This window comes from Ananas comosus, linkage group 7 (genome assembly GCF_001540865.1).
Source record: "Ananas comosus cultivar F153 linkage group 7, ASM154086v1, whole genome shotgun sequence".
In the NCBI taxonomy this organism is placed as follows: Eukaryota; Viridiplantae; Streptophyta; class Magnoliopsida; order Poales; family Bromeliaceae; genus Ananas; species Ananas comosus.
In genome coordinates this window covers 6,466,366-6,487,861 of record NC_033627.1, presented here as the reverse complement: position 1 = coordinate 6,487,861, position 21,496 = coordinate 6,466,366, and the positions used below count along the sequence as shown (strand labels likewise).

Here is a 21,496-nt window from a genome sequence, read left to right as displayed (position 1 = left end):
TCCAGTTCCCAAGTGGCTTCTCGTTCCTCGTGATTACTCCAAAGGATCTTCACGTAGGGTATCTCGCGATTTCGAAGCCGTTTTACTTCCCGAGCTAGGATTCTCACTGGATGCTCCTCAAAGCTCAAATCCTCTCGTAATTCTACTGGAGTACTGTCCAATATATGAGTCGGATCAAAAACATACTTTCGAAGTGTCGATACATGAAACACATTGTGTACTCCCGATAGATTCGGCGGCAATGCAAGCCGATAAGCTACGGGGCCTATTCGTTCCAACACCTCGTAGGGTCCAATAAATCGAGGACTCAACTTTCCTCGAATGCCAAATCTTTTAACTCCCTTTGTCGGTGACACTTTTAAGAATACGTGATCACCAACATGAAATTCCAGTTCTCGCCGACGTTTATCCGCATAGCTCTTTTGTCGACTTTGTGCTGTCAGTAGACGTTCTCGTGCAAGCCGAACTTTAGCTTCAGCCTCTTGTAATACGTCTGGACCCAAAACCAATCTCTCACCTACTTCACTCTAATGAAGTGGTGATCTGCACTTTCTACCATAAAGGACTTCAAACGGTGCCATCTGAATACTGGCGTGATAACTATTGTTATAGGCAAATTCAGCCATAGGCAAGAATTGTGGCCAACTGCCTTGATAATCAATCACACAGGCCCGCAACATGTCTTCAAGGGTCTGGATGGTACGCTCGGACTGCCCATCACTCTAGGGGTGGAAAGCAGTACTAAAGTCCAATCGAGTACCCATGGCCTCCTGTAAACTCTTCCAGAAATGTGAAACAAATCGGGTGTCTCGATCTGAAACAATCGAAGCAGGTACTCCGTGTAATCGCACAATTTCATCAAGATACACTTGTGCGAGTCTTTCCCCCGACCACACTGTATGAATAGGAATAAAGTGGACAGATTTAGTCAATCGATCGACAATTACCCAAATTGCATCGTGACCTGCTTGTGAGCGAGGTAATCCAACGATGAAATCCATTGTGATCCTCTCCCACTTCCACACTGGTATGGGTAAGCTCTGAAGTTTTTCCGCAGGAAGTCGATGTTCAGCTTTAACCTGCTGACATGTTAAGCACTTAGCCACGAAGTCCGCAACTTCCTTTTTCATTCCAGGCCACCAGTAAGTTAACTTCAATCCTTATACATTTTTGTACTTCCACGGTGTACAGTATACGGGGCCCGATGTGCTTCTGCAAGAATCTCTTCTTTAATACCAGAATCTGCCGGTACACAAAGCCTATCACCGAATTTCAACAATCCCTGATCATCTACTCGAAAATCACTATCATGATCAACAGTGATCTTATCTCGAATCTTCTGCAGGAATTCATCTTGAGTTTGCTTTTCCTTAATTCGATCGATCAGGGTAGGTTGCACCACTAATGACATAAGTCTCCAAGGCGTATCAGGAGCTACAACTTCCAAATTCAATTGCTCCATTTCCTTTACCAACAGTGGTTGCATTGTTATCGACATCGCCAAATTTTCCGTCGATTTTCGACTTAGAGCATCTGCTACGACATTAGCTTTTCCAGGATGATAGAGGATGGTCAAATCATAATCCTTGAGCAACTCTAACCATCTACGTTGTCTCAAGTTTAATTCTTTCTGAGTAAACAGATACTTTAAGCTTTTATGATCTGTATAAACTTCGCAACGCTCGCCGTAGAGGTAGTGGCGCCAAAGCTTTAAAGCAAATACCACAGCTGCTAACTCAAGATCATGTGTAGGGTAGTTCTTTTCATAATCTTTCAATTGGCGAGAAGCATAAGCAATTACTCTGCCATTCTGCATTAGAACACACCCTAATCCATTCAGTGACGCATCGCTGTAAATCACATAATCCACTCCAGTAACAGGCAAAGCCAGAATCGGGGCGGTAGTCAACCGTTCCTTCAGCTCTTGAAAGCTTCTTTCACAGGCTTCATTCCACAGAAATTTAGCTCCTTTATGTGTGAGTCGAGTGAGAGGAGTAGACATCTTTGCAAATCCTTCTACAAATCTTCGGTAGTATCCCGCCAAACCAAGGAAACTCCGAATTTCTGTGACACTGGTCGGCCTAGGCCAATCTTTAATCGCTTCAATCTTCTTGGGATCCACAGCTATCCCAGTTTCAGAAATCACATGGCCCAGAAATGCCACTTCTTGAAGCCAAAATTCGCATTTCTTTAACTTGGCAAATAGTTCCTTTTCTCGAAGTACTTGTAACACTACTCTCAAATGGTCTTCATGCTCCTTGTCACTTCGAGAATATATCAAGATGTCATCAATAAACACTACCACAAATCTATCCAAATAGGGCTTAAAGACACGGTTCATTAAATCCATAAAGGCTGCTGGGGCATTAGTCAATCCAAACGGCATGACTGTAAATTCATAATGCCCATACCGTGTTCTAAAAGCAGTCTTAGAAACATCTTCAGGCTTGATCTTGAGCTGATGATACCCAGATTGCAAATCAATCTTGGAGTATACTTTCGATCCTTGCAGCTGATCGAATAAGTCATCAATTCTGGGCAATGGATATTTATTCTTGATTGTGACTTTGTTGATTTCTCGATAATCCACGCACAATCGAAGAGATCCATCCTTTTTCTTGACAAATAACACCGGTGCTCCCCAGGGCGATACACTCGGTCGAATAAATCCTTTATCTAAAAGATCTTGTAACTGTGCCTTCAGCTCTTTCAATTCAGCGGGTGCCATCCTATAAGGCGCTTTAGAAATAGGGGTAGTCCCAGGGACAAGATCTATCACAAACTCAACCTCCCTATCAGGTGGCATGCCCGGCAATTCAGCTGGAAACACATCCCCGAATTCTCGCACAACCGGGATATCATCAATCTTGACGGCTTCTCCGTCACTCACAGAAATGCTAGCCAAATAGGCTACACATCCTCTCCGTATCAACTGTCGTGCTCGCGAAGAGCTAATGGTCATTGCGAACAATGAACTCTGACACCCCTTATAAACAAACTCCTGTTGACCCGGTTCCCTAAAGGTCACCGTTCTGTTCGTGCAATCTATGGTGGCATAATACTGTGTCAACCAATCCATACCCAATACTACATCAAACTCACCTAGTTTGTGTAGTGCCAATAAATCCACTGGCATAATCCAGTCGCCTACCCTAACTGGGCAGCGAGGGCAAAACTCACGAACATCTAGGGTATGGTCAGGTACAATCACTCGTCCCAGATGCAAAGTAGGTGCTAAAGGAATGCTATGCAACTCGGCGAACTGCCGATCAATAAAAGAATGCGAAGCACCAGTATCAAATAATGCACGAACACGAATATCATAAAGCATAATAATACCTGCTACGACCTCCTGTGCTGCTGCGGCGCCCTCGGTCTGGGCGGCATACATCCGCCCACTCGAACCCTGCTGCGAACTCTCCGACTGCCGCTGTCCTGGTGGTCGCCTAGACTGATAAGGCGCTGTTGGGGTCCCCTGGCTCGGAGCTGAAGATGCAGGTGCAGTCGCTGACGAGGGTGCAGGCAAAGAACCTCTCGGGCACTCTGAACGAAAGTGGCTCTCCTGGCCGCAAAGAAAGCACCTGCCCCCACGCTGTGGACACTGTGGCGGTACGTGAGGCCCACCACAGATAACACAACGCGGCGGTCGTCGACGCTCGGGTGCTCCACGGGGTGCTGAAGAACCTCGACCCCTCGACTGACCTGACTGCCCCCTCGGATACTTTGGCGGTCTCCGAAAGGACTGCTGACCACTGCTCTCAACTGCAGGTCTCTTCCCTCTGCTTCGATCCACAACATCTCTTTCCTTCATTATCTCTGCCCCTTTCTCGATGATCAAGGCCCGGTTCACTACATCCCGGTAAGTGGAGAGGTTTGACGCCTGGACCAATCTGAAGATCGCAGGTCGCAAACCCACCTCAAAAATGCGAGCCTTGTCCTCATCATCTCGAACTACAAAAGGAATACAGTGCAGTAATCGGGAGAACTCTCGCTCGTACTCTGCCACTGTCCTGTCCCCCTGCCTCAGGTTTCTCAGATCTCTTTCCATCTGTCTCTTTATACTCTGGGGAAAATAGGTAGTCAACAACAGTTTCTTGAACCTGTTCCACGTAATAGCAGACAAATCAGCACGGGGATCCTCACGAATGTCCACCCACCACCTATAAGCCTCACCGTCAAGGTGGTGTGTCGCAAACCAAACTCGATACCGCTCCTCAACAAAAGTATCATAGAATAGCTTCTCCATGTGCATTAGCCATTTCTCGACCACCCAGTGATCTGCTTTCTCCCCGTCAAAAACACGAGGGTTGCAGCGACGGAATTCATTCAGTCGTTCCATCATCCGCTCTCGCTCCTCAACCCCCACCATCTCGGGTAACACTGTCCCTGATGATGCCATATGCACTGGTGGTGGTACCACTGTCTCCTGTCGGGTCTCTACCCTCGGGGCTACTGGGGGTGTATCAAGTACGGGTGACTGTGCTCTCACTGTGGTGCCCCTCTCTGGTGCTATAGGTACAGAATCTGGAATCTCTCTGTCGGTCGTCTGCCGCAGTAACAGATCCTCTAACCTCTTCATCCTGTCCTCCTGTCGACGAGCAGCATCTATCTGCTGTCGTGCTGCCGCAGCCTGCTGAGTAACCAAGTCTGTCAACATCGCAAGCTGATCCTGCAACTCATGGATCCCACTAGATCCCGAAGTAACAGAAGTCCCCACTTCCTCTGCATTCGCCGCCTCCGCTGCCTTGGCGGCTTGCGAACGAGTTAACGGCATCTTAAGCTGCAGCACAAAAACAAACATAGGTCAATAAACCCTATTCTATCGAATCCTCATTGAGGATAGAAACCAACTAATCAAGCGAAAGTAATGAAATGTAACGCGTACTAACTTCCGATGTCACGTTGTCGGCCGCCAACGTGACCCTCTGCAAAGTTAGTACTTGCACATCCCAATCAAACTCCTACTATTCGGAGTTCATAAGTACCCAATCAAAGTACTTTCGCTAACAACAACCTAGACTAGACATCGTCTCTCACGTGCCTATCCTTATAGTCCAACCAGCCTAAGGTTTGCTAGGTCTACTAAGACTCAACCCTAGGCTCTGATACCACTATAATCTGTCACGCCCGGGTACCAGCGGAAGCATATCCGGNAAGAAAAGAAAAGAAAAGAATCGATGTTGTAATGTTATGTTTAGAAATCGATTGTATATTTGGAAGTTGAGAATCAATGTAATGAAAAATGCGATGTAAAATGATGAGATGAATGATTGTAATAACATAGGATGTGTTATGTTGTTTGATACCTTCCTTATGCAATCGTTGTTGAAAATTGTTCCTGTTTGGAACCCCTTGTACTTGTATTGATTGCGACGCCTTGAACGTACAGGGGAGACTCTGTCCGCGTGCAGAGGAAACCCTGTCCGTTCGGCGGTCTGTTGGCGTGCCCGAATCCGACCAAAGAGGCGGGCTCGGGGTGTGACATAGTACATATACATCACGAGTATACAAAAATAGGATAGATACAATGGTGGTTTCTCTATACAAAGGGACATCACCCTCGGTCGTAGCCCGAGTAGCAAGGTGATCGACTAGCACGCTCCTAGCAACGACTAGCTAGACGCGACTCCCTTGCCACGATCCCTAGCCTCTCCTGCAGATGGCTCTGTAAAAACAATCACCAAAAGGGCGTGAGAACTATAAACAATAGTTCCCAGTGGGTAAGCCGCCAGCCTCGGCGAATTACACCACTAGGCTCATGATGTACTAATTGAAAGCAAAAACGATAATTGCCTGATTTATAAGCATGATGCTAACAAGTAATGAGCATGTAATCAACATGTAATAGCATTCTACAGTAATGAATCATTTGCATAATAGGGATATGGCAATTTCTGTAATCATGAACATAAACATGAATATAAGCACAAACGTGAAAGTGACTACTGTACACTTTAATTAATAAGCATTCATTACTGTCCTTTTTCATTGAGTACTATCCTTTCATTCACAGGGACCTACCCAAGGTAGTCTAGCTTGCGCCGCGCCTAATGGCCCCGTGGTAGTATACACTCCCCACGGCAATCCACTTCGGCACCCAATCCCGCACGGGCGAGCAACTGTCGCGTAGGCCAACTCCGGAGTGCCGGCTGGTAGGGAGCTACCCTCACAAGCGTGTGCGAATGAGCACGATGGCAAGCAAGCAAAGTCCATTGTCCACATGTCACAATTTTCATATTTTCAATGTAAAGTTCTTACCCTCGATCCTCTGATCGGAATTTCAATACACCAATAGTAACAAGAGCTAGTAATCACTAGATTGTAAACATGTAAGGGTAAAGCTAAATCATATGTCATGATAATCTTTTCACTAGTATAGCACTATCAACATAGTCATGAGCATGTCATAGTTCTCTACGTTAGAGTCAAGAGAATGTCATTGTTCTCTACTTTAAAGTGCATCCTACCCTTGTTCATAAGTCATTCAACTGAATTGACTATAAATGTAAATACTTTCATATATAAGTGTTCTCTACTTTATAGAGACTTCATTTCGAATATGTTCAACTTTATGATGACGAACGTCAAGCCCTTTATCAATCACATAAGCACAATAAGATTATTTCTATATTACATATAGAACATAGAGGAGTTTCTCTGGTTAGGTCCGACCCACCTAGTACTAGGCTCCAACTATCCACAAGAAGTCCCACAAACGGCTCAACGAAGCCCCAATGCTGCTGAAAAACAAACGTCAAGATCGGATTAGATCTACGGCCGAAATGTCCGATTTCGGCTCAAATCACATCTCGTATCAAGTAGCAACATAAATCGCTGTTTTGGTTCACTTTAGTACCTCCAATTAAGTCTCTAAAGGCTTCCCAAAGCCAACCAAGGATGACCCAAAGGTCGGTCGACCTCCCGCTGCGATCAACACCAACACGACATCAAAATCATCATATATTAGTCGGAATCTTGCGAATTCAGTTTTCTAACTGAAATCCCTGCTTACCTCAGGTTAGAATACCTTCCAAACCAGCTTCTAAGAGTACAAGTTCAGCTCAACGAGACTCGAAGACCTGCTGCGAAGAAAAATTCCAAATTTGCATCAATTCGCTCAAACAATTGCGTTTTGTTCCAATTTAGCTTCGTAAATGGCTAAACATTCCAATTAAGCTTCAAAGTAGCTTATCCCTGATCTAAGAAGGTTAATTCACAGCTAATTAACTCATTTTTACATGCTGAAAACTCAGGTGTCTAGCGCAGCCAAGAGCAAAAATCCGAAATCGCTACTCAAATCGACGNGTTCAGGACAGCAAGGAGTCTTCCAAAACACTCTCTCACACGCCCACGGAGGCTCCACAACGCTCGCAACCAGCGAAGAACACGCGATGCGACGGAAACGAGCGAAATCGGCGAATTCTTTGTAGAGAGAGAAAAACCCTAGAGAGAGAGAGTGAGGAAGGTAGGAGAACCTTTCTCTGAGCTCCAGCACACTCCAGCAAGCTCCAGGAGTCGTGCTGGGATCAAATAGCTGAGAACAAGATGTGAAATGACCAAAATAGCCTTGCTGCCACGAATCTGCCAGCTTGTACCGGTACAAGGTGATGGCTGTACCGGTACAGCAAGCAGAAAATACTGGTTTTGGCCAGTTCAATGCACTTTCTCACTTTTAGCATTCCAATCATTCTCTAACTTATCCAAAAACTTGTTCTAACCTTTTAAAACATGTAGGTTAGTGTCACATCACATTCCACACACTCGAACTTCGCAATTTGCAAAAGTTCTGTATATTACAGTAAATCACCTTGTAATATTTTACTCTTAGTGGATTGTTATCGCGTGTTTGTCTCGTGGATTTTTTACTCCAAATTGGAGTTTTCCCACGTAAATCTCAATGTGCTTTTTATTTTCTGTATTTATTTTTATTGCATCGAGATTTGTGGTTTTTGGTCGTTACACCTATTCACCCCCCCTCTAGGTGTTAGATACAATCTAGATAGATCCTTGGGCTCCTCAAAACTTTCAAATACCGGTGCATACTACGTGGTCTCGATGGACATGTATGGTAGACCCCCTAAAGATTGTATGAATGTGAGATTTGGACCTTGACAATAGTAAACAATGGCGACATTGACAATAGAGACAAGATTGGCATCAAGATACATATTGTTAAACCTAGTTTAAACAATAGTGGCATTGTGATAAGAATGACTTAAAAAGTGGCATGAACAAATAGGTAGAAACCTATTATTACAACGGCATTGTGACTACTGGCTATGTATCCTCAAGTTGAGGGTTGGATCGATACTCACGCTAAGTCTTGGCTTGAGGGTAGTAGCTCCCCCTCAAGCGGTGCATTCCGAAATTGTCATCACGAAGAGTGCGGTCCCCGAAGACGGTCCCTCGGGTCTTGTAGTGCTTAGAGCCTCCCCAAACAAAAGAGATTTTGGGTTGTGAGTTATTGGGATTAACAAGGTTAACCGGTAAGATTGGGTAAAAGCCAAGGTAAAGTTATCGAAAGAGCATGCATGTATAATCATTCATATTTGATTATATATATCCATTGACAGCTTTCTTACAGGCATAGTATTAGCATTAGCATTGGTTACAGTTTTCCTTTCCTTTGAAATACTTATGCCTGAATAAACCTAGTGGGTAAGTCGGCGAGGTCGGTTGCCGAACCCACTGGAAACTTCGTTGTAGTTCTCACACCACTAACCCTACAGATCCGAGCGTGAGCGGGGCGGCGGAGGATCGAGGTAAGGGTATCGCGCCATAGCGAGTGGCCACCGAAGTTATGCATTAGTCATTCCCTTTTTGGTTCATGTATCAACTTTCTTTTGTTGATTAGAGTTGTAAAGTTGTAAACAATCATGTATTTTGGGAGAATGATTAAGATGTAAAAGAATTTATGAATGAAAGGAAATGAATGTATTAGTTTTAGTTTAATTGTATTTGGTTAAAATGTAATCAAATATCATGAATGGTTGTATGTTTTAGTATAGAGCTTTCGCTTCTGTTGTTGCTTGCCTTCGTGCAAGTCTTGTATAATTGCAAATCTCTTTGTTTGATTGCTTAATTATACTTGTGGTTGGAGCCTTGGGCGGGCAGGAGAGGCCCTGTCCGTTCGGCGTCTGTTGACATGGCACGAACCCGACCAAATTAGTGGGGTGCAGGGCGTGCAATCTATATGTTGGTGAGGATTTTGGAGAGCTACTTATGTATATAGTTGATGAACTTGTATCCACATTTTGGTAGATGTAAATGTAATCAAGATGTGAATGTTGAATGAAAATGTAATAGCTAGAACTATCACTCTCTCTTGTTTACTTTTATGCTTGTGAAATCACTCGCTTGCATTGATCATGTATGTATTTAAGTTTTCCTGGGCAAATTCTTGTACATGATCTTGTTGCTTAGCCTTGGGCAAACAGAGGAGGTGCTGTCCGTTCGGCGTCTATTCGACGTGCCTGAACCGACCAAATTGGCGGTTGCGGGGCGTGACAGATAAAGTAGTATCAGAGCAAGTAAAGAGAGAGTTTAGGATTGACCTAAGAGACCCTAGGACGGTAAACCTTAAGGCTATAGGTACGTGAGTGGAACGTGAACCTATAACGGTGCCGGAAGTTAATTCGATTGGGTCGAAGATGTTAACAAGTCTCTAGTCATTGTTAGAGACGGATTCAAGTGGTATGAGTTCTTGACTCGAGGTGGTTATGTTGGCGGTCGACAACATGACGCCAAGAGTCTAGAATGAGTACACTTGTGTGCTTCCACCCGATTTCGTTGTTGCGTCGTTTTGTCTTGTAATTGTGAGAAGTTGTCAGGTTAAGGTGATTAACTAAGTTGTTGCGTTTCAGGAGCTAATGGCACCAAAGAGACGCTATACGCATAGATCTATTCCGGCACAACCTCCTGAGGTGCCAGAGCAAGCTGGGTCTAGCTAGGTACAAAAGTTGCGTGCGCAGGTGACTGCGCTTGTCACGCCCCGGGACCGGCGGAGGCCCTCCCGGTAGCGCGCCCAGACCCGCCATATGTCTACACATATAAGGCGTCTACCACAACAGCGAAAATAAAACAAGAGATAGAGCAAATAGAAGAAATGGCAACTAATGATATTAGAGTCAGTAAAGTTCTATCATCTAAACCAGAGTAAAAGAAACATAAGTAGTACAATATCTGTCTCAAAAGTACAAAAATGGTGGTCTCTAGTACACTGGTAAAACTCTCAACCTCTCACAGAATAAAACAACGAGACGTAGACCACCTATCGAATCGTCCTCGAAGGAAGCTAGCTCGAAGCGACTCCCTTCCCGCGGTCCTTAGGCTCTCCCGGCGCGGAAGGCTCTGAAAGAAAACATAAAACAGAGGGCGTGAGAACTATAATTTATAGTTCCCAGTGGGCAATTACTGACCTCAGCTCAATGCACCGCTAGGCCCCAAAAGAAATGGTAAGTCAAAAAGCAGATGTAATAATAACAATGAGTAAATTGCATTTATGAAAGCATAATTAAAAGCTACACTAATGCATTGCAATTAAACATGGCATTTATATAATGCACCTTTACCTTGTCATGAATACTATGCCTCTACATGGCCACATGGGATATCATGAGATACTTTATGAAGTTATGAAAGTGATACTTTATCATGACTACAATGCATGTAAGAATGCAATAAACGACATCTCCTAGCATACTACATATAGTATGAATATCAAATGTCCACATCTATGCTAGAAGCAAGTCCAAGTAATCCAACTACTACTCTCTGTCTAGTAGTGATTATCACACACTCAACATTGTGTCGTTTTCATTTCAATTAGGGACCTACCCAAGGTAGTCCAGCTTGTGCCGCCTAAGTGCCTGTGGGAGCCCAACATCCTACTCTTGGAATGTGTCTGTCCCACTCGACCCCGTAGCTTCTCAATACCGCACGAGTGAAAACATAAGTCGCGTAGGCTAACTCCGGAGTGCGGCTTTAGGAGCGACCCTCACAAGCATGTGAATGAGCACAAATGCAAGCAAGCATAGTCCAAGTCTCAAGTATCCAATCATCATGTCTCTAACATGTATCGTCACTAGCATCCCAAGAATCTAGTTTTAAGTCACAAGGTAAGTTTCCAACATTCATTACATCTAGTGCCCTTGATGACACTTAGACAATTTAATGTTCAACATAATCCAAATCCCTCAATGGCTCTACCACTAGGTTCAACAATGTCCGAGCTCAATGCCGCTTGATAACATTAGCTCTCTAATTCACATACATTCTAGTTCGAACCTATATGGCAATTTGCATCTTTCATGTCACAATATAAACCTAAGTTTAAATACATGAATCAAAGCTCATTTTCATCATAAGGAAATGGCCCAACCTGAGAATGCTAAACAATCAACCATAAGCTTCATATGCGACTCTCTACTACATAGAAGTCCAAAATCGCACTATATGTAACATAGGTATTTTAAGCATTCTAAAATTCACAATAAATACATATAACAAGAATAGCATGCTTTTTCATTTTTCAATACTTAAATCATCAACAATGAGATTTTCTCATTGTGTGGCTAGGTCAAACCACCGAACCTTCGCGTAGTGCCTCGTTTCGCCGAACGAAGTTGTCCTGAGTCTCAAAATACCTAAAAGTATTGAGCGAAGAGATACACGGGCATTACATCAACTATAAGATCAAATATTAACCTAGAAGCAAAAGGGCCAAACTCACCTCAAGAGAAGAAATCTCTTCCAAAGCTCCAAAAGAGAGTAGAACCCTTCCAATCTAGCCTGAGGAAGGTTCTAATCCAATTAATTTAGCCAAAAGCCCTAGATTCAAAATGCCCAAAAATCAAACCCTAAATCTCATTCTAGGGTTCCATCTCAAGAAATCAATAAATCAAGAAATTTAGAGGAGAGAATAGGTAGGTTACCTCTTAGAAGCTTCAAATCAAGCTCCAGACTCTCTAAGTCCCAAGATCTCCCCACACAAAGCTCCAAATCCAAGCTCCAAGGTGAAAAAGCTTCCAAAACACAAAGAGAAGGATTAAACCTTAAATCCAAGCCAAAAAGGGGATCCAATCCAAGTGGGGCAAGGTGGAGTCCTCTCACCTTCTCCTCCTCTGGTTCCAGCACAAAGAAAGCCCTAAGGGGCGGGGTGGTGTTATAGATAGGCTACAAAAGCAAAAACACCCCCGCAGTTCAAACTGCACGAAATCAGCCTCCTTGTACCGTACACGGGCCCTTATACGGTACAGCCACGAAATCTCAACCCGAGGCTCGGGTTGCAGGGTTCAGCAGCCCTGTACCGGTACAAGCCCGGTGCTGTACACGGTACAACCATCAATCTGTACCGTACAGCCATCAGCTGTACCGCGTACACAGCCTCCAAAAAGCAATCCGAGAGTTAACCAAAAATCTTTTTCGGATTTTGTGCTAGGCTTTTAACCTCACTTTTCGGATGCGAGCCATAGGTCGGAACACTGTCAACGACCCACCAAAAGTCTGGAATGCTCCGCACACATCAACCACTCGAACCTCGCAATTTGCAAAGGTCATGTGTTACATTCACCCTCCTTAAAAGGAGTTTCGTCCCGAAATCGAATATGCAAAGTACCTCAAGCTTCCATCTCGAAAAAGATGGGATAGCGCTCCCCAGCGCGCTCTCCACCCAAGTGCCTCCCCGCGCTTGTCGTGGTTGCTCCAAAGCACCTTCACGTAGGAATCTCACGGTTCCGCCAGTACTCTTTACTTACGCGAGCCAAAACCCTCACAAGGTTGCTCCTCAAGAGCTCAAGATCCGCTCCCCTCAGCTCCAAAGGCGTAGCGTCCAAAACATGAGCCGGGTTGTGGATGTACTTCCGAAGACGATACATGGAATACATTGTGCACGCCCGATAGGTTCGGCGGTAGAGTAATCTATACCTACCGGGCCTACACGTTCCAAAACATCATATGGTCCAATGTATCGGGGGCTCAACTTACCCGGATTCCAAATCTTCTAATCCCTCGGGTCGGCGAGATTTTCAAAAGACGTGATCTCCAATCTGAAACTCCAAGTCTCGTCGACGCCGATTCAGATAACCCTCTGCTACTCTGGGCCGTCAATAATAGCTCCCGAGCAATGCGAACCTTGTCCTCTGTTTCCTGGGCACATCAGGGCCTAAAGCAAATCTCTCGCCAACTTCACTCAAATGAGAGTGGCGATCTACACTTTCGTCCATAGAGTGCCTCGAACGGTGCCATCTTGATGCTTTGTATAACTGTTGTTATAAGCAAACTCTGCCATCGGTAGATGCTGCACCATCCTCCCTGGAAGTCAATCACACAGGCTCGAAGCATGTCCTCGAGAGCTTATGTAGTACGCTCCGACTGCCGTCACTCTGGGGTGGAAAGCTGTACTGAAGTCAAGCATACCCAGCAGCATCCTGTACAGCTCGTCCAAAAGTGGGATACAAACAGGGGTCTCGACCGATACTATAGAAGTAGGCACCCGTGCAATCGCACAATCTCATCCAAATAAACCTGTGCGAGTCTCTCTCCAACCCAAGTAGTGTGGATAGCGTATGAAATGCGCTGATTTCGTCAGCCTATCCACGAATCACCCAAAATAGCTATCATGCCGCCTGTGAGCGGGCAAAACCCATCACAAAGTCCATGGTATCTTCTTCCATTTCCACACTGAATCTGCGTAGTCTGCAACTTCCCCGCAGGAACTCGGTGCCCAGCTTCACGCTGTTGGCAAGTTAAACATCTCGTAACAAACTCACCAACATTCTTTTTCATCCCGGGCCACTAGGTACAAGCCAACTTCAAGTCCTTGTACATCTTGGTGCCTCCCGAATGTATAGCATATGGTGCTCGGTGCGCTTCCTGAAGAATATCCTCTTTAATGCCCCAGTCCGCCGGTACACAAAGTCGTCCGCGAAAACGCATCAATCCGGCATCGTCTAAAGTGAAGTCACCGGTGCAACCATCAACCATCTTAGCTTGAATCCTTTGCAACTCTGAGTCGGAAGCTTGCTTTTCTTTAATCCTTTCCAAAAGTATAGGTTGCACCACTAAAGTCATCAACCTCAAAGGTGTATCAGGAGCCACCACCTCCAACTCCAACCGTTTCATCTGCTCTATCAACGGCGGTTGAGTAACCATAAGCATCGCTAAGTTTTTCGTCGATTTCCTACTTAGCGCATCAGCCACCACGTTAGCCTTGCCTGGGTGGTAGAGAATAGTCAAATCATAATCCTTGAGTAGCTCCAACCATCTGCGCTGCCTCAGGTTCAACTCCTTCTGAGTGAATAGATACTTTAAACTCTTGTGATCCGTATATACTTCGCACCGCTAGCTGTATAAATAATGGCGCCATAGCTTTAAAGCAAAAATCACGGCCGCCAACTCCAAGTCATGGGTGAGATAGTTCCTTTCATACTCCTTCAATTGGCGAGAAGCATACGCGATCACTTTCCCGTCCTGCATCAAAACACAGCCCAATCTATTAAAGGAAGCATCACTATAAATCACATACCCTGCTCCAGCAGTTGGCAAGGTTAGGATCGAGGTGGTCGTCAGTCTCTGCTTCAACTCTTGGAAGCTCCTTTCACACGCATCATTCCAAATAAATTTGGTGCCCTTATGCGTGAGCCTCGTGAGGGGAGTAGATAACTTTGCGAATCCCTCAACAAACCGTCGGTAGTAGCTGGCCAAACCAATGAAGCTCCGTATCTCAGTCACGCTCATCGATCTCGGCCAATCCTTGATAGCTTCAATTTTCCTTGGATCCACTGCTATCCCTGATCCTGAAATCAAATGGCCTAAAAACGCCACCTCTCTAAGCCAAAATTCACACTTTTTCAACTTGGCGTAGAGCTTCTTTTCCCGAAGCACTTGAAGTACAAGTCTCAAGTGTTCCTCGTGATCCACATCACTTCGGGAATAGACCAAAATGTCGTCGATGAACACTACGATGAACCTGTCTAAATAAGGCTTGAAAACACGGTTCATTAGATCCATAAAAGCTGCCGGGGCATTAGTAAGCCCGAACGGCATAACGGTAAACTCATAATGTCCATACCGTGTTCTAAAAGCAGTTTTCGACACATCCTCAGGCTGATCATCAACTGGTGATATCCCGACTGCAAGTCGATCTTGGAATATACACAAGATCCCTGGAGCTGATCAAATAGATCATCAATCCTCGGTAATAGATACTTGTTCTTGATCGTGACTTTATTAAGTTCGCGATAGTCCACGCATAAACGAAGTGATCCATCTTTCTTCTTCACAAATAGGACCGGTGCTCTTCAAGGTGACACACTCGGTCGCACAAAACCCTTGTCCAAAAGATCCTGCAACTGTGCCTTCAGCTCTCTCAATTCTGCTGGTGCCATCCTATAGGGTGCCTTTGAGATTGGTGTAGTCCCGGGGACGAGATCTACCACAAACTCAATCTCCCTATCGCGTGGCATGCCTGGAAGCTCTGCTGGGAACACATCTCCAAACTCCCGTACTACGGGGATATCCTCAATCCTAGGGGCGTCATCCTCGCCTCGCAACACAACAGTAGCCAAGTAGGCTACGCAGCCTCTACTGATCAACTGTCTAGCTCGAAAGGAGCTAATCGTCATCGCAAATAGCGAACTCTGGCATCCTCGGTACACAACCTCCGCCTGCCCCGGCTCTCTAAAAGTCACCGTTCGATCCTTGCAATCGATAGTGGCGTAGTACTTAGTCAACCAATCCATGCCAAACACAACATCAAACTCCCCGAGTTTATGCAAAGCTAGCAAGTCCACGGGCATGATCCAATCTCCAACCCGAATAGGGCAACTGCGGCAAAACTCTCGAATATCCAAAGAATGATCGGGTACAACAACTCGTGCCGGATGCAACAAGGATACAAGTGGGATGTCATGCAACTCGGCAAACAGCCGGTCTATGAATGAATGCGATGCACCGGTATCAAATAAAGCTCGAACTCGAATACCATAAAATAAAATGATACCTACAACTACATTCTCAGCTGCTGCCGCCTCCTCAGTCTGGGCCGCGTACATGCGCCCACTCGGGGCCTGTCATGACCCCTCCGCCTATCGCTGAACAGGTGGTCGTCCGGCCTGGTGATGCACAGAAGATGTCACCTGGCTGGGACCTGGCGATGCTGGTGCGGATGCCGAAGATGGCGCTGGCAATAGACTCCTCGGACAGTCCGACTGGAAGTGGCCCTCCTGGCCACACAAGAAATACCTGCCCCGACTGCATAAACACTGTCGCGGGTAGTGGGGACCACCACAGATCACGCAGCGGGGAGCCTGGCGACGATCGGGTCCTCCTCGCTGAGTAGACGAGCCACGTCCTTGAGACTGGCTCCGACTCCTGGGGTGCCTTGGCGGCCTCCGTAAGTGTGTCTGACTAGCACCCTCAGCCGTGGGCCTCTTCCCCTTCCCCTTCTCAGAGCTCTCGCGACGCTCCTGCAAATCCGCCGCTCCTGTCTCCACTATTAAAGCTCGATCCACAACCTCCCGATAGGTCTGGAGGTTGGAAGACTGCACCAACCGAAAGATAGAAGGTCGCAAACCGCGCTAAAAAATGCGGGCCTTGTCCTCGTCATCTCTCACAACAAACAGTACACAGTGTAGAATCCGGGAGAACTCCCTCTCGTACTCGGCCACTGACCGCTCGTCCTGGCGCAAGCTGCGCAAATCCTGCTCCATCTTCCTCTTGACGCTGGTAGGAAAGTGGTGCGCCAGAAGAAGCTCCTTGAACCTAGTCCAAGTAATCGCTGCCAAGTCGGTGTTGGGGTTGTCCTGGATATCCAACCACCAACGGTAGGCCTCGCCGTCCAGAAAGTGAGTGGCGAGCCAAACTCTGTCCCGCTCCTCCACAAAGGTGTCTCGAAAAAGCTTCTCCATGTGCATCAACCACTTCTCAACAATCCAGTGGTCGACGTTCTCGCCATCAAATGTCCTCGGGCTGCACCTCCTGAACTCACTGAGGCGATCCATGAGCCGATCCCGCTCAGCTCCCTCGGCCATCACGGGGAATGCCGCCCCTGTCGCCGGTCTCTGAACTAGTAGTGCCGCAGCCACCTCCTCCCGAGGTGCGGTCGCCGGTGCCGCACGTGACGAACTGGGCGCGGGGGACTGCGCCCTCGGTGCGACGTCCACCACGGGTGCTGGCGGTGTGGGACCCTGGGTCTCCCTCGAAGCTGCCGCCTGGTGAAATAGGAGGTCCTCAAGATGCTTCATCCGCGCCTCCTGCCGCTGAGCCACCTCAGCCTGTCGCTACGCCGCTGCCGTCTGCTGCACCAACAGATCAGTGAGAACCGCAAGCTGGGTCCTTAAGTCACGGACCTCACTAGATCCGGAAGTAGCGGAGGTCTCGACCTCCTCGGGGTGTGTCGCATCATCCGCCCCGGCAGACTGGGAGCGTGTAATCGGCATCGTCACTACAAAACATAAAGGCGCAAGATAGTAACCCACGCTATCGCATCCCCACTCAAACAGACAAAACCCAAATCATGCGCAAGTAAGGAAGTGTCCTTCACTACTAACTCCTGATGTTACGTTGTCGGCCGCCAGCGTAACCCTCCGCGGAGTTAGAAGCCATACACTCCGATTAAACTCTAACTTTTTAGAGTTATCATAAACCCAATCGAAATACTTTCACTAACAATTCAATTAGACCTTGTCCCTCACGAGCCTAATTCCTATACTCCAACCGGTCTAAGGTTTGTTAGGTCCACTAAGACTCAACCCTACTCTCTGATACCAAATTAATCTGTCACGCCCCGGGATCGGCGGAGGCCCTCCCGGTAGCGCGCCCAGACCCGCCATATGTCTACACATATAAGGCGTCTACCACAACAGCGAAAATAAAGCAAGAGATAGAGCAAATAGAAGAAATGGCAACTAATGATATCAGAGCGAGTAAAGTTCTATCATCTAAATCAGAGTAAAAGAAACATAAGTAGTACAATATCTGTCTCAAAAGTACAAAAATGGTGGTCTCTAGTACACTGGTAAAACTCTCAACCTCTCACAGAATAAAACAACGAGACGTAGACCACCTATCGAATCGTCCTCGAAGGAAGCTAGCTCGAAGCGACTCCCTTCCCGCAGTCCCTAGCCTCTTCCGGCGCGGAAGGCTCTGAAAGAAAACATAAAACAGAGGGCGTGAGAACTATAATTTATAGTTCCCAGTGGGCAATTACTGACCTCAGCTCAATGCACCGCTAGGCCCCAAAAGAAAGGGTAAGTCAAAAAGCAGATGTAATAATAACAATGAGTAAATTGCATTTATGAAAGCATAATTAAAAGCTACACTAATGCATTGCAATTAAACATGGTATTTATATAATGCACCTTTACCTTGTCATGAATACTATGCTTCTACATGGCCACATGGGATATCATGAGATACTTTATGAAGTTATGAAAGTGATACTTTATCATGACTACAATGCATGTAAGAATGCAATAAACGACATCTCCTAGCATACTACATGTATGTATGAATACCGAAATGTCCACATCTATACTAGAAGCAAGTCCAAGTAATCCAACTACTACTCTCTGTCTAGTAGTGATTATCACACACTCAATATTATGTCGGTTTTCATTTCCAATTAGAGATCTACCCAAGGTAGTCCAGCTTGTGCCGCCTAAGTGCCTGTAGGAGCCCAACATCCCTACTCTTGGAATGTGTCTGTCCCACTTGACCCCGTAGGCTTCTCAATACCGCACGAGCGAATATAAGTCGCGTAGGCTAACTCCGAAGTGCCGGCTTGTAGGGAGCGACCCTCACAAGCATGTACGAATGAGCACAAATGACAAGCAAGCATAGTCCAAGTCTCAAGTATCCAATCATCATGTCTCTAACATGGTATCGTCACTAGCATCCCGAAGATCTAGTTTTAAGTCACAAGGTGAAGTTTCCAACATTCATTACGTCTAGTGCCCCTTGATGACACTTAGACAATTTAATGTTCAACATAATCCAAATCCCTCAATGGCTCTAACCACTAGGTTCACACATGTCCCGAGCTCAATGCCGCTTGATGACATTAGCTCTCTAATTCACATACATTCTAGTTCGACACCTCTATATGGCAATTTTGTCATCTTTTATGTCACAAATAAACCTAAGTTTAAATACATGAAACAAAGCTCATTTTCATCATAAGGAACATGGCCCAACCTGAGAATGCTAAACAATCAACCATAAGCTTCATATGCGACTCTCTACTACATAGAAGTCCAAAATCGCACTATATGTAACATAGGTATTTTAAGCATTCTAAAATTCACAATAAATACATATAACAAGAATATGCATGCTTTTTCATTTTGCAATACTTAAATCATCAACAATGAGATTTTCTCATTGTGTGGCTAGGTCAAACCCACCGAACCTTCGCGTAGTGCCTCGTTTCGCCGAACGAAGTTGTGCACGAGTCTCAAAATACCCTAAAAGTATTGAGCGAAGAGATACACGGGCATTTCAATCAACTATAAGATCAAACATTAACCTAGAAGCAAAAGGGGCCAAAACTCACCTCAAGAGAAGAAATCTCTTCCAAAGCTCCAAAAGAGAGTTAGAACCCTTCCAATCTAGCCTAGAGGAAGGTTCTAATCCAATTAATTTAGCTCCAAAAGCCCTAGATTCAAAATGCCCAAAAATCAAAACCCTAAATCTCATTCTAGGGTTCCATCTCAAGAAATCCAATAAATCAAGAAATTTAGAGGAGAGAATAGGTTGGTTACCTCTTAGAAGCTTCAAATCAAGCTCTAGACTCTCTAAGTCCCAAGATCTCCCCACCACAAAGCTCCAAATCCAAGCTCCCAAGGTGAAAAAGCTTCCAAAAGCACAAAGAGAAGGATTAAACCTTAAATCCAAGCCAAAAAGGGGGTCCAATCCAAGTGGGGCAAGGTGGAGCTCCTCTCGCCTTCTCCTCCTCTGGTTCCAGCACAAAGAAAGCCCTAAGCGGCGTGGGTGGTGTTATAGATAGGCTACAAAAGCAAAAACACCCCCGCAGTTCAAACTGCACGAAATCAGCCTCCTTGTACCGGTACACGGGCCCTTATATCGGTATAAGCCCCACGAAATCTCAACCCGAGGCTCGGGTTTCGGGGTTCAGCAGCCCTGTACCGGTACAAGCCCGGTGGCTGTATCGGTACAACCATCAAACTTGTACCGGTACAGCCATCAGCCTGTACCGATACACAGCCTCCAAAAAGCAATCCGAGAGTTAACCAAAAATTTATTTTTTCGGGTTTTTGTGCTAGGCTTTAAACCTCACTTCTCGGGATGCGAGCCATAGGTCGGAACACTGTCAACGACCCATCAAAAAGTCTGGAATTGCTCCGCACACAACAAACCACTCGAACCTCGCAATTTGCAAAGGTCCAGTGTGTTACAGCGCTAGTCGGCGTGATGCAACGCCAAGAGAACCAGATCGAGTGGCTCCAGGAGCTTATGGAGCGGTAAGTGGTGGCGGCGGCCGCGACGGCGACTGAATGTCGTGATCCGTCCGCGCCCTCGGCACGCACGCCTGATATGGCTGAGAGTGAGGGCATTTCGGCGGCTCCGGTAGCGGCATGTCCCCCGCCGGTGGTTGTTCCTCTGGCGGCTTCGGGTTCATTGGTACGCGATGCGGCAGCCGAGGAGTCGAAGTGGGAGCACGGTTATACGGCTCTCACGAGGTTCATGAAGTTTCATCGTCTAACTTTTGATGGCGAGGTGATAGATCCTTGGACCGTGGAGACTTGGCTAGCCATGATGGAGACATTGTTCGAGGACATCTACACCTTAGAGCAATTCAAAGTGCACTTGCCGCTCATTGCTTTGAAAAGAGGGCCCAAGTGTGGTGGAAGAGGGTGAAGCAAGATCGATCTCCGGACCTTCTCCCGATCGATTGGGCGAAGTTTCGGGGGTTGATCTTCACCGAATATTTTTCCGATAGTGATTAAAGAAAGATTCGGGAGGATTTTTGGAAGCTTAAGCAAGGCAACCGTACGGTTCGGAGTACGAGCGGGAGTTCACTCATCTCCTGAATTGCGTTCCGGATGTGGCACGGACTGAGCATGATCGAGCGGAGTGCTTTGCACGAGGACTCCGGCCCGAGATATTCCGTATGGTGTATGCTTTTATGTTCCGCACCTTCACGGAAGTGTTGGATCGTGCCTTGTGGGTCGAGCACGGGAACGCTTGCGTGCGGGAGCAACGCGAGGCGTTTGAGAAGGATAAGGGGAAGAAATGGTCCCGAGGTGGTTCGGGGGAACAATCAAGTTCCAAGAAGCCCTCGAAGCACTCGCGATCGCAGTCCAAGGGCCGTGGAGCGCAGCGATGTGTCATTTGCAGTGGAGACCACCAACTGATGTATTGCGAGCAACGCCAAGGGAAGTGCTTTAGATGTGGTCAAGCGGGGCACTATAGCCGCTATTGTCCGAGAAGGGCCTCACCTGCCCCGTCAGTTGCATCGGCTCCGGCGACTCCGGGA

The 21,496-nt window shown here is 46.4% G+C and overlaps 1 long non-coding RNA gene across 1 annotated transcript; it reads right to left on the bottom strand.

Moving 5' to 3' along the window:
- Positions 6,701 to 7,115, bottom strand: LOC109712401. Its single transcript, XR_002216842.1, has 3 exons — positions 7,013 to 7,115; positions 6,857 to 6,924; positions 6,701 to 6,740 (listed from the first exon to the last, which is right to left on the bottom strand). It is a non-coding gene; the product is annotated as an uncharacterized LOC109712401 (long non-coding RNA).